The sequence below is a fragment of the Fundulus heteroclitus genome, unplaced genomic scaffold (assembly GCF_011125445.2).
Source record: "Fundulus heteroclitus isolate FHET01 unplaced genomic scaffold, MU-UCD_Fhet_4.1 scaffold_57, whole genome shotgun sequence".
Classification (NCBI taxonomy): Eukaryota; Metazoa; Chordata; class Actinopteri; order Cyprinodontiformes; family Fundulidae; genus Fundulus; species Fundulus heteroclitus.
Window position 1 is genome coordinate 494,427 of NW_023397000.1, and position 13,397 is coordinate 507,823.

General features: G+C 46.4%; 1 protein-coding gene across 6 annotated transcripts in view; it reads right to left on the bottom strand.

Moving 5' to 3' along the window:
• LOC118561146 (cortexin domain-containing 1-like) overlaps nt 1-13,146 on the bottom strand; it is a 53,706-nt gene extending 40,560 nt beyond the window's left edge. For 3 of the 6 annotated variants that reach the window (XM_036133073.1, XM_036133072.1, XM_036133071.1), the window contains exon 1: nt 12,690-13,132. The gene's annotated coding sequence lies outside the window, so the exon portion shown is untranslated. Of the gene's footprint in view, nt 1-12,689 lie in introns of all 6 variants that reach the window. The other 3 variants (XR_004929800.1, XR_004929799.1, XM_036133074.1) reach the window with 2 other exon arrangements.
• Nucleotides 13,147-13,397: the final 251 nt, after the last annotated feature.

The following is a 13,397-nucleotide window of genomic DNA, read 5'->3' on the forward strand; positions in this document are numbered from 1 at the left end:
CAGGCCCCCCAAAGAGGGGGGGCCGACACGACCCGTACAGGCCATCTGACCAGAGCCCCCCATCACCCACTATATACCTAATAAACCCCCTCCCACCCCGACCTTACCCTAGCCACCCCTGCCCCCCATCCCTTCCTGGGGAGAGCAGAGGCGCAAGCCCCAGATCCGGTAAGCCGCCGGCCAGCCGCAACAGCCCCCCGCCAAGACCCTGTACCCAGTGGCCCGCACCTCCTCCAGGCCCCAGACTCCGTGCCGCGATCGGAGATCGGGGGTGTGCAAAAGACCCCCGATCCTCCCTACGCCCGCTCAGATGTTGTGTTGTTGCATGTTGTTCTCAGGTGTGTTTAAAACTGGGAGCACCGAAGGGGGTGCACGGCACAGCCCACCCCCCCTCCGGAAGGGAGCTGGTGCCAGCGCCCCCCCTCCAAGCAACTACCCAGAAGAACCCTCAATGTCTAAATGCGAGAGGGGGTGAAGGGAGCCGCCCGGGGCGAGGCTCACACAACATAAGCCCCCCCCCAGACGTCTTCCCCCCACCCCCCCCATATCGTGGCCTACATGGATGTGCGTTGTGAAAATGTTTGGAGTGAAAGTGTCTAAAATGCATGATAAAATTGGGGAGAGGGACGTCACCAAAAGGTGGCAACCTCCAGTAACGCCCTCTCCCCAAGGACCTACATGTGTGGCGGCGTGATGGAGCAGGCAGAGGGAGGAGTCCGGGGATGGGGAGCAAAGGACTGGGGAGCCAACCCAGGGAGCCAGCTCTCCTACTGACTCCAATAGGCACCCCCGCTCCCCGAAAGCCCCACCCGGAGAAAGGGGCCCCTCCAGCGGCACCACCATAGCCCGGGGGCTGGGGAGAGGCCGCAGGGCCCGCCAGCCAACCACCCACCAGGACCAACACCTCTACCTCCCCCAGCCCACCCCCCATGCCAACTGTATTTAACCCCCCCCCAAAAAAAAAAAAAAAAAAAAAAATTATTATTAATAATAATAATAATAATAATAATAATAATAATATATAATTAAATAAATTAATTAATAAGATGGGGGACCCTGGCCAGCCAGCCCGCAAGAGCCATCCCAAACCCCACCCCCCAGGTGAGACCCGCACCGGGAGACTACACGGACCAGGACCGGGACAGGGGGCCGGACACAAGCCCACCAGAACGTCCACCAAACCCCCCCCACCCCCCCACACCACCCGTAGATTTAAACCCTCCCCAACACTAACATTCAAACATCTCACCATACATTCGACACTAGACATCCAGGCTGGGTAAGTCACTACTCCCCCTCCCTCCCCTCCCCCCACTAGCAGAATGCCAACCCAAAGAAGGGGAAGAGCATCTGCCCTGAGATGTTAATGTTAATGACCATGCCCCCCCTACATTAAGACCAGCTCAACCTGGTCTTAATGTTCAGTTCTGGTCCGGGAGCAGACGTAGACACTAGCTGGCAGATTGCCAACCCGGTGCCGTGGTTGCCACTCAGAGAGTTCCCGGCGGAGGTGATGCAGAGGTCGGAAGACGAGAAGGAGGTCAGAACCATGAAGACAGACGAGAGCAGGATGATCAGGAGGACGAACCAGAAGCCAATGTCGGGGACGAGATCCGAGGTCAGAGCTAGGTGGTCAGATGTCAGATGAAGTGCCAGAGGGAGATCCAGGACGAGGTCGGGACACAGTTCCAGGTTAGGTACACGATCAGCAGACAGACTTGAACGAGGGCAGGCAGGCTCAGTAGTCAAAGGATGGGTCCGGTCGGTACACAAACAGCAGAACTCAGGCAGATAATCAGGTCAGGCAGAAGTCAGGAATCAGATCAGACAAAACAGGATCAGAAGGGAACAGGCAGGCTCAGAGGTCGAAAGGCAAACAGGTCAGGATCAGAAGTCAGAACAAATAATGCTGGAATAAGTCTCACAAATGCTCGAAATAAACTGGCACTGTTGTCTGGTCTTAGAGCTGGTTATATACTAGTGAGAGCAGGTGGAACAGATCTGAAGTGATAAGGAATGGGCGGAGCTAAACAGGTGTGTGACATGAGAGATTAGACCAGGCAACAGTGCTGAAATCATGACAAAATGATGGTTTTACTTCAAATTCATTTCTTGTTCTCAATGATCCCCAATAAACCACAGTTTGACTGGTTTAAATCTCTGATCTCCTCTATATCTAAATTATTTTGGAAAGATAACCCCCCCCCCCTATCATAATAAAGATGCTACAGAAGACTAAAGATAAAGGATTATTAGATCTGCCCAACTTTCATCACAACTTCTCAGCAAATAGGCTACAATACATCTCAAAATTGTTAAAACATAATCCCTTAGATGAACCCTGACTAGTCACAGAACAAAAGATATGTGATGATATCAAGATTTCTGATTTGCCATATATTGGCTGAAATATAAAACGTCATACATGCTTTAAAAATAACAACATCAGCTGTTCTGTGACAGCATGGTGGGAGTTTCTTTAAAACGACGGAGTCATTCCAGTTTGTTCATGTTAATAATAAATCTTCCTCAAACTCTAGGGTCACCTGTGGAGTACCACAGGCTTCAGTCCTTGGACCAATTCTATTTACTATATATTTGCTTCCGATCGGCAAAATTATTAGACAGCATGGGATTAATTTCCACTGTTATGCTGATGATACTCAGCTATATTTATCCATAAATCCTGATGAATCCAATCAGTTACTTCGACTGCAGTCATGTCTTGATGACATGAAAAGCTGGATGACTTTAAATGACTTTTTGGGCTGCACAGTGGCGCAGTGGGTAACACTGTTGCCTTGCAGCAAGAAGGTCCTGGGTTCGAGTACACCCCTGGGTCTTTCTGCATGGAGTTTGCATGTTCTCCCTGTGCATGCGTGGGTTCTCTCCAGGTACTCCGGCTTCCTCCCACAGACCAAAAACATGACTGTTAGGTTAATTGGCTTCTCCAAATTGTCCTTAGGTGTGAGTGTGTGCATAAATGGTTGTTTGTCCTGTTTGTCTCTGTGTTGCCCTGCGACAGACTGGCGACCTGTCCAGGGTGTACCCCGCCTCTCGCCCAGTGAACGCTGGAGATAGGCACCAGCACCCCCCGCGACCCCATGAGGGATAAAGCGGTTCGGAAAATGGATGGATGGATGGACTTTAAATTTCCTGCACTTAAATTCTGATAAGACCGAAGTTGTAATCTTTGGGCCAGAGTCCTCAAAAAATAAATTTCTTAACCAATCACTTAATCTGGGTGGCATTAACTTGGCCTCTGGTAATAAAGTAAAAAATCTTGGAGTTATTTTTGACCAAGACATGTCATTTAAAACCCATATTAAACAGGTTTCCAGAGTTTCCTTTTTTCACCTCAGGAATATCGCCAAAATTAGAAACATTCTGTCCAGGAGTGATGCTGAAAAACTGGTCCATACATTTGTTACTTCAAGGCTGGACTATTGTAATTCTTTACTATCAGGAAGTCCACAAAATGCAGTTCAAAGCCTTCAGCTGATCCAAAATGCTGCAAATCAACAAGCGGGATCATATTTCTCCAATTTTAGCTTCCCTTCCTTGGCTTCCTGTTAAATCAAGAATAGAATTTAAAATTCTTCTTCTAACATATAAAGCCCTTAATAATCCATCACATATCAGAGCTCTGATTACCCCGTATGTTCCTAACAGAGCACTTTGCTCTCAGACTGCAGGTCGGCTGGTGGTACCTAGAGTCTCTAGAAGTAGAATGGGAGGCAGATCCTTTAGCTATCAGGCTCCTCTCCTGTGGAACCAACCCCCAGTTTTTGTCCGTGAGGCAGACACCCTGTCTACTTTTAAGACTAATCTTAAAACTTTCCTTTTTGACAAAACTTATAACTAGAATGGCTCATGTTACTCTCAGCTACCTTTATAGTTTTACTGCTATAGGCTTAGGCTACTGGAGGATATCAGGATCTAATTTTCTCACTCTATAGAGTTCTACTGTTCTTCAATTATGCATTACGTGTTGTCATTTCTGCTTTAACTTTCTGTTCTCTGTTAACTGTGACATCATCCAGAGAAGACGGCTCACCCGCTACTACCATCTAATGTAGAACAGATTACTGGATCAATGTGTGCTACTGTGCTGTTTTGTCTCTCTTGTTGTGTCTCTGCTCTGTCTTCTGTAACCCCCAGTCGGTCGAGGCAGATGACCGTTCATACTGAGCCCGGTTCTGCCGGAGGATTTCCTTCCCGTTAATTGGGAGTTTTTCTTCCCACTGTTGCTTCATGCTTGCTCAGTATGTGGGATTGCAGCAAAGACATGTACAATGCAGACGACTCTCCCTGTGGCTCTACGCTTCCCCAGGAGTGAATGCTGCTTGTCAGGACTTTGATGCAATCAACTGGTTTCCTTATATAGGACATTTTTGACCACACTGTATAATCTGACCCAATCTGTATAATATGATTGAAATTGACTTTGTAAAGTGCCTTGAGATGACATGTTTCATGATTTGGCGCTATATAAATAAAATTGAATTGAATTGAATTGAATCACTTGTCCCGTGTAGCTGTACACCCATCTGGTATAACCCAGACATCCTACAAAAAATTGTATGACAAACTTTCCTTAGTTGAAGAGTAAAGGTATTGAATACCTGGAACATATATTTGAAGGAACTGAGTTACAGTATGGTATTGATAAAAATCCATTCTTAGAATAACTACAAATTAAATCTATAATAAAAGATACATTTTAGCTTATTAAAGGCGGTTTAAAAATCCCAACAAATGTATTAGAGTTCCTGGATCTAAATCTCCTCAAAACTAATGTCTAAATTATACAGGACACTGTCTAAACTAGATGATTCAATATCTCTTTCTATTATGAAATGGGAAGATGATTTATCAATCAGCTTTGAGCAAAACTCCTGGTATCAGATATATTTAAGAACTTTCAAAATTACTAGAAACCCGAGTTTACAACTAATACAATACAAAATCTTTCATAGAGTACACTATACAGGTCAAAGATTATTCAGGATGGGTTTTGCACAATCCAATATCTGTTCACAGTGCGCTGGCAATAATCCTGACAATTGTATTCATGCACTGTGGTTATGCACACCTGTTCGGAGGTTCTGGGTCCAGCTATCTAAGGACTTGTCAAAGTGCCTAAGATGTAAGATTTTGGGTAACATGGATGATAGCAGGGGGAAAAATCAGTTTGCATGGGTTTCACTGCCTTTTGTACTGCAAAGAAAACTATTGTCATGAAGTGCAAAATCAAAAAATTCTCAGTTTGTAGTTGGCTCTCAAACCCTGCGCCTATCTCTGCCCCTGCAGCCTATGGTGGTGCGCCTAGCCTCCCTCTCCAGGTGAGTTTTTGGAAAATGGGGGTGCCTATTGGAGTCAGTGGGGAAGCTGGTTTCCTGGGATGGCATGTTGCTCCCCAGTCATTCCTCCCCATCCCAGGACACCTCCCTCTGCCTGCTCCATCTTGCTGCCACACATGTAGGACCTTGGAGGGTGGGGGTGTCGCTGGGGAGAGGGGAGGATTTTCCAGCCCCACTGTCTGGTGACATCCTTGACCCCAATTTTATTATACATCTTAGACACATTCTCACAACACACATATATGTACGGCATTAATTGGGCGGTGGACGTAGTGGTTGTGAGGAGCCAAGGACCCACCCCCAGAGCATCGAGAAACAGCGGCTCCCAGGGGGCTTTGGGGTTTTGGCTGTTGGGGGATTTCTTAGGGCCCATCTTTGCTCTTCTCTCAGATGGGGGAGCCAGATTTCCCTGTGTTGGATTATGTAGGTCTCACCCCTGGTGGCTTTCTCTGCCCCCATTCGCATTTGGGGTTCTGGGTAGGGTGCATGGGGGCTGACAACTGCAACCTTCTGTGCGAGGGGGGGGGGGGAGGTAACTGTGACTGTGAGCGTTTTTTTTTTGTTTCTCTATTTGCTAGGTTGGGTTTGAACTGCTGTCCCCCCCCCGTCCTGCTCTCTTCCATTGGCTGGCGCCTTGGCCTGCTGGTGCATTGATGGTTCTTGTGTCTGGGGCTGGGTGCCCGGGCGGACGCTGGCTCACTCTTGGCGACTGCTTCACGGGTTCCGGGCCCCCATGGCTCTGTCAGGGGCTCCACCGGGGAGCGGGGTGCCCCTGGGCCTAAGGGCCCATGGCTGGATCCACTCCAGCATAGCTGGCTGCTGACGAAGCCCACGGGCTCCTCCCCACGGCTCCAAGGGGGGGCTTCGGGGTTATGGCTGTTGGGGGGTTTGTTGGGGCCCATCTCTGTTCTTGTGTTAGACCTTCTTGGGCACCTTTGCTCAGGGGGTCCCTTTGGGTCTCTGGGATTTACAGGTATGTATTTAATCTACAATTAGTCCAAGTACAACTGTCTGGTCTTAAAGTGCACAAAATGTTTAAACAATGAAACAAATTGAAACAAAAGCTTTTGTTTTGTGATTTTTGGACTGATTGATCATTCTTCACTTCATGCTTATCTCAGCCAACTCCCAGTCACCACTTTCTCACCATAATTGTCCTAAAGTCATACCACCTGGTTCACTAGCTACATATACCTGCTGCACTCAATCACTCCCGGTCAGAATATCTCTTCTTGTCTTGGTGCCTGCCTGTGTTTGCCCCAGTGTTTGTGGCACTCAGCCCTTCTGATCCTGTAGACGTATTCTTGCCCTGCCTTTGTTACTTGGCTTTACTAGTGGTTGTGTGCACCGCCTGGTTCACGTTGTTCCTAGGGATGCTGTCTCTTTCTCTGCCCTCGCTGGGGACTCATCAGCATCATCTGGTCAAGCCAGTGTCTGTCTGCATTATCTGGTCAAGTCAGTCTCTGCCTGCATCGTCTGGTCAAGTCTGCCTCAGCCGGCCTGTCTGGTCAAGTCTGCCTCTGCCTTCATCTTCTCGTCCAGTTTGCCTCTGCCTGCACCGTCTGGTCCGGTCTGCCTCTGTCTGCCGCGTCTGGTCCGGTCTGCCTCTGACTGCCCCGTCTGGTCCGATCTGCCTCTGCCTGCTCCGTCTGGTCCAGTCTGCCTCTGCCTCTGCCTGCACCGTCTGGTCCGGACTGCCTCTGCCTGCATTGTCTGGTCCAATCTTTTATTTGTGATGTAATATTAACAATATGTGGAAAATACTCATTTGTGGTAAGTTTAGAGACAAGTGAATATGATATAATTACATATTTCACTGGATGTATGGATGTAAATGGATGCCTTTAGTATTTGTTAGATATTTAATTTATATGACCTGAGCTAAATATTTAAACTATCCTTCTACAATGTACTCACAATAGTTGCTTCCTTGTGTGACATCATGGAATAAATGGAAATTAGGCAAGATTTTAGGAAGAGAATTGTAGACTTTAAATCTGGTTCATTATTGAGTACAATTTCTAGATACCTGAAGTGGCTATACATTCGTCTGTTTAAACAGATATACAGAAGTATAAAAACATGGAGACCTCCTTTCATCATACCATTTGGAAATGAGACAGGTTCTGTGTCCCAGAGGTAAGGGTACGCTGGTGTAGATTCTCAGTCATCCAGCATATGACAATCCTAAATTTTTAAAGTAAGAGGTTGGACTTCTTTTCTTGTTTCTTTCAGTTTTGGCACATTGTCTTTATAGGATATAAAATATACTCAAAACAGAACACTCCCGATCTGACATCATTGATGCCACCCAAATTGAATACTGCTGTTTTGAATCATATTTTCAAAACAAAAGCCGTTGATCAGGGCTTGGAAAAGTAGAAGTAAGTAGACCCATAGGCCAATCATTGCAAAATTATCCAGTTTGTTTAAACTGTAAATGTAGCACTTTATCAAGTCCAAAGAGTTTCACACTACAATCAGTCTTTCACCCATCTATACACACATTCACAAGTTGATGGTGGTGAGCTACTCTATCTTTATCACTACAACTCACCCTTTACAGTAAAGACTCTAAAACGTGGCTCTGTGTGTGGCCGATTTCGGGTTCAACAAAACCAAAACATGACAGTACGATCCGGCCAAATGAACCCAACACCCACACAGAGCCCACGTCAGGGAACCAGCCAGATGGACCCAGACCCACCCGTCATAAACAGCACGGTGGACTCCTTACGTCTGGAACTGAGAAGTTGTCTGGCCACAGTTGCTGCCTTGAGTCCACTGTCATGGCAAATAGAAGCAGTGGTCCAGTTACGAGGCTTCTGGGAGGAGCAGGTCTTGGGCTTGGTGCACCGGCTCTCTGGACACCCCACAATAGCTGGCCTCTTGAATGAGGTAGATTGGGACTATTGGGCAGGAGTCTCTCAACCTCCCGACACAACTCCACCCAGGCCACTGCTCATCAGCTTGTCTGCTTCATCCGCCATCGAGAACCCTCCTGCTTCTGTCTCTGCCGCTGCTGCTCCTGCTGCTGCAGTCTCTGCCACCACTGCTCCCGCTTCCTCATCGTTGGCAACAGCTTCCCCTTCGCCGCCAGACCCCTCCCAGCTCGTCACCGTAAGCACACTTCTGCGGCTCAGCCTGACGACAATACAGTGTTTCTGCTGTCCAACGTCATCACAGCTGCTTCGGCAAGCCAGGCAAAGCGTCCTCCGGTTCCCCGTCATCTCGGTCACCACCTCCACGACACTTAGCTGGCTCCTCGTGTGAAGTCTTCAGCCACTGCTCGGAGGACCACGCCGCCTCCAGCCAGAGCCCCTCGCATTGAGAAATCACAGCTGTGGGAGTTATTCTATGGCGACAGAGAAGACCTGTTCCCCACTTGGTTTGCTCCCGTGCCTGTCACCGAGTGTCTGGCTGATGGCTTGGATCCCGCCCCTGTCTCCGTGGGCACAGCACAAGCCACAGGGCCGGCTGTCTCAGAGGTTCCTTCTGCGCCGCTGCCGGCCGTCATTGAAGTTCTTGCCCAGCCAGTCGCTGAAAGCCCAGTTCCTGCTGCAACGCCGGGAGGTCCGGGTCCCGGAGGACCCGCCGGCTTCCAACGCACCCGAGTTCCGGAAGGCCCGGGCCGCAGAGGACCCACCGGCCTCCAACGCACCCGAGTCCTGTGAGGTAGTCCAGGAGGACCCACCTCCAGAGACCATCCTCTGTCGCCGGTCTCTGAGGCTCCGTTTCCATTGCTGGCCACCACTGACTCTGCAGCTTTGTTGGGGTCACCCTCCGCAATGCCCATATCAGACTCTGCTGCTCCACCGCCGGGATTCGTCCTCCGCGACGCTGCACCTGACTCTGCTGCTTCATCGGGGTCGTCCTCCATGACGCCTGCCACAGACTCTGCTGATCCGCCACCGGGGTCACCCACCGGAGGCTTCTTCTGGTCCTCAGCCACCGCTCGAGTTCTCCAGCGTTCCCAAGTGGATTCCTAAACTGTTTTTGTTTTAACCTTGGCCTGCTGTTCCAAGCCTCTCTTTATTCGCCTAGTTGAGTCGTTTTTTGTTATGCCACAGTCATTTGAATTGATCTTTTTCACAGTAATCACCTGTTGAAGATGGTCCATATGGTATTTAAGTTACAACCATACAGGTGTCAGCACTTGTGGTGACAAGGGATCTGAAGAAACTGAGACTAACGGTCTAGGTTTGATTATGGTACACTTGTTAATTCAAGTTGCAAAGTACTTCATATGTTTGTTGAGTATGTTTGGTTTAAACCATTATTAACCATATGCTACCACACTCTCCTCATGTGGAAAGTATGAGGAGAGTGTGGGAGCATATGGATTCCCACACACAGTCATTTTCATGAAGGTACAGTATTTTTCCGCTTTGGTTTGATGTGATTTAGAACAAGCTACAATAGTCACAGTCAATAAATTTGAATATTGAAAAGTTCAATTATTTCAGTAACTCAATTCACTAAGGGAAACCCATTCAATATAGAGTAACAGAGAAATTGTGATTCTTCAATTTCTATATGCACAGTTTGAGGCCTCATGCATATTAGTCTCGGCCAACTTTTGCTCTACAGATCTAGTGGAATCCTACCCAATCTTGATAAACAGTCTAGAAGCTGTTCTAGAAAAAAAACTTCAACTCGTATGTTGACCCAACATACGTTGTTTAAGGAGGTATTGCCTTTTTCAATTCAATTCAATTAAATTTTATTTATACAGCGCCAATTCATGAAGCATGTTATCTCAAGACACTTTACAAAGTCAAATTCAATCATATTCTACAGACTGGGTCAGATTATACAGATTTGTCAAAAATTTAATATATAAGGGAAACCAGTTGATTGCATCAAAATCCCGTCAAGCAGCATTCACTCCTGGAGAAGCATAGAGCCACAGGGAGAGTCGACTGCATTGTCCATGGCTTTGCAGCAATCCCTCATACTGAGCAAGCAAACGAGAAGGAAAAACCTCCAGCAGAACCAGGCTCAGTATGAATTTATTATTTATTCCACGACAGGGAAATTTATAGGATTAAAGCAACAGGCAGGTGCACACAATACAGACAAAATTACATAAGGATTGAAAGATATAAGAGGTGGATTAGGAAAAAAACGCTATGAACATAACATTATTATTATTATTATTATTATTATTATTATTATTATTATTTAATTGTAATATTAAATAAAAATCACAAAACCCAAAAGGTCAACAGTTTCATGATACTGGGGGGGGGACCCAGCGTGTGTTTGAGGAGGAGACCGAGAGAGCCATCTCTAGCCATAACAGAGACAGTGCAGGTGGAGAGGCTTACTGCCCGATTGGATAGTCTGAGCATAGCCGCTCAGTGATGGATCACAGCGCTAATTTCAATGATCCCGCGTTATTGCCAACAAAACTGACTGATTCTGATCGATTGAATGTTGTACGTGTAATGGCAAAAAGGAAGCCTTTCTCAGAGATTCAGAGGGCAGAGAATTCCCAAAGTATCTAAAATATTCTACCTCCTGCAATGGAAGGGAAAAAATTGTTAGGGACTGGCTAACATGCAGCAGGTCATAAAAGGCCATATTTTGGCTGCAGTGCTTGTTGTTCTCTTAAGAAGAAGAAGAAGATCAACTAGTGCACTAAATTCAATAAATGGGGAGATTTCCAGGGAATGAAGTATACAGTTAAGTTGACTTTGTGTGTGTGTGTGTGTGTGTGTGTGTGTGTGTGTGTGTGTGTGTGTGTGTGTGTGTGTGTGTGTGTGTGTGTGTGTGTGTGTGTGTGTGTGTGTTTCTGTGGTGGTGGCAGGTGTAGATGGGGGGCCCAAAAAGACTGCTTTGTCCCGGGCCCTAGCAAAGCTGTCAGCTGGGCTGCTACCAGGAGACAGGTCAGTAAGTCAGGAGAAGTGGAGGAGGCCGTAGGAGGGCATCAACCCTGCAGCAGGACTGCTACTTCTGCCATTGTGCAAGGAGGAACAGGAGGAGCACTGCCAGAGTCCCGCAAAATGACCTCCAGTAGGTCACAAATGTGCATGTGTCTGCTCAAACGATCAGAAACGGACTCCATGAGAGTGGTATGAGGGCCCGACGTCCACATGAGGGGTTATGCTTATAGCCCAACACTGTGCAGGACATTTGCCAGAGAACACCAAGATCGGCAAATTTGTCACTGGCGCCCTGTGATCTTCACAGATGAAAGCAGGTTCACACTGAGCACATGTGAGAGATGTAACAGAGTCTAGAGATGCTGAGAAGAACATTCTGCTGCCTGCAACATCCTCCAGCATGACCGGTTTGTCAGTGGGTCAGTAATGGTGTGGGGTGGCATTTCTTTGGGTGGCTGTACAGTCCTCCGTGTGCTCACTAAAGTTAGTCTCACTGCCATTACATGCAGAGATGACATCCTCAGACCCGTTGTGAGACCATATGCTGGTGTGGTTGGCTCTGGGTTCCTCCTAATGCAAGACAATGCTAGACCTGATGTGGCTGGAGTGTGTCAGCAGTTCCTGTAAAACGAAGGCATTGTTGTGATGTACTGGCCCGCCCGTTCCCCAGATCTGAATCCAATTGAGCACATCTGGGACATCATGTTTTGCTACATCCACCAACGATACATTGCACCACAGACTGTCCAGGAGCTGGTGGATGCGTTAGCTAGGTCTGGGAGGAGATCCCTCAGGAGACCAATCAACCTCATCAGGAGCATGTACAGGCATGTGGAGGCCACACATGCTGCTGAGCCTCATTTTGACTTGTTTTAAGTACATTACATTAAAGTTGGATCAGCATGTAGTGGGTTTTTCCATTTTAATTTTAAGTGTGGCTCCAAATCCCGACCTCCTTGGGTTAATAAATTTTAAATGTCATTAATAATTGTTTTCAGCACATTCAACTATGGAAAGAACAAAGTATTTAAGAAGAATATTTCATTCATTTACATCTAGGATGTCTTATTTTAATGTTCCCTTTATTTTTTCAGCAGTATATATTAATAAATATAAAACACGGAATTATTGGGGTGATTAGAGAGAGTATTAGAAGAGCTTCAGTACACCATATGTACTAGTGAGATCAGAATGTATTGTGTCGATTATATGACAAAATACTCATGATGTTTGATGCTGAGATTGTTTTGGTAGTATGATCATTGACAGACAAATGACTTCACAAATTAATCGCAGAACGTATTGTTGCATTTACAGTACATTGTGCATGTATATTGCAATATATATAGTGCATTAAAAACTGATTATGAACAAATACATGTCAATTCTAAGTAGAGCCAGAAAGCTAACCATTGAAAAAAAAAATTGTTTTTCTTACCTTTTCCTCCTCACATCCTGCAGAGGTGCTTAATCTAGGATGGCTCAGATGAGCTGTGGTGAAAGAAAGGGGGAAGGGATTTGAAGGTGGGTGAGTAGTTGAATAAGAATGGCAAGTCATTAAGAAGGCAGGATTTGAAGCAGAACAGAAAAGACAGTGGAGTCGATGGATTGAGAATACGGAAAAGGGAGTCAGTGTGGTAGCAGCTACATCACCTCTCTGCATACTGAGCCACATAAACAGAGCAGACCAGTGTACTGCACAGCTCCACTCCCTCTATCCCTGGTGTTACTCACTATGTGTATTGCTGCATGTGTATCACTAAGAAAGCCTGCTGCTAGATTGTTTCCTACCATGTTTGGAATATGAAATGTGCATATTAGTTGCTTTATACAGTTTTATATTACAACATAGATGGGACAAAACAACATTTTTGTATGTCACCATATTTAGTTGTGATTAGTGTAGTTAAACGAATTTCCTGTTTCCTCTACATGCAGAAATGATTTCTGCTGCTATCAGACTATACAATGCTGCACTATAACTGTAATAACTAATGTGCAATAACTACTGTGCAATTCTGTTTAATACACTGTGCAATAACCTGTGCAATATCATGTGCAATAATACTGTTAAATAATCCTGTTTAATAAGCAACTTCAGCTGTATAGTTATCTCACTACCTCACTGTTGTTCTTTACCTGGTAC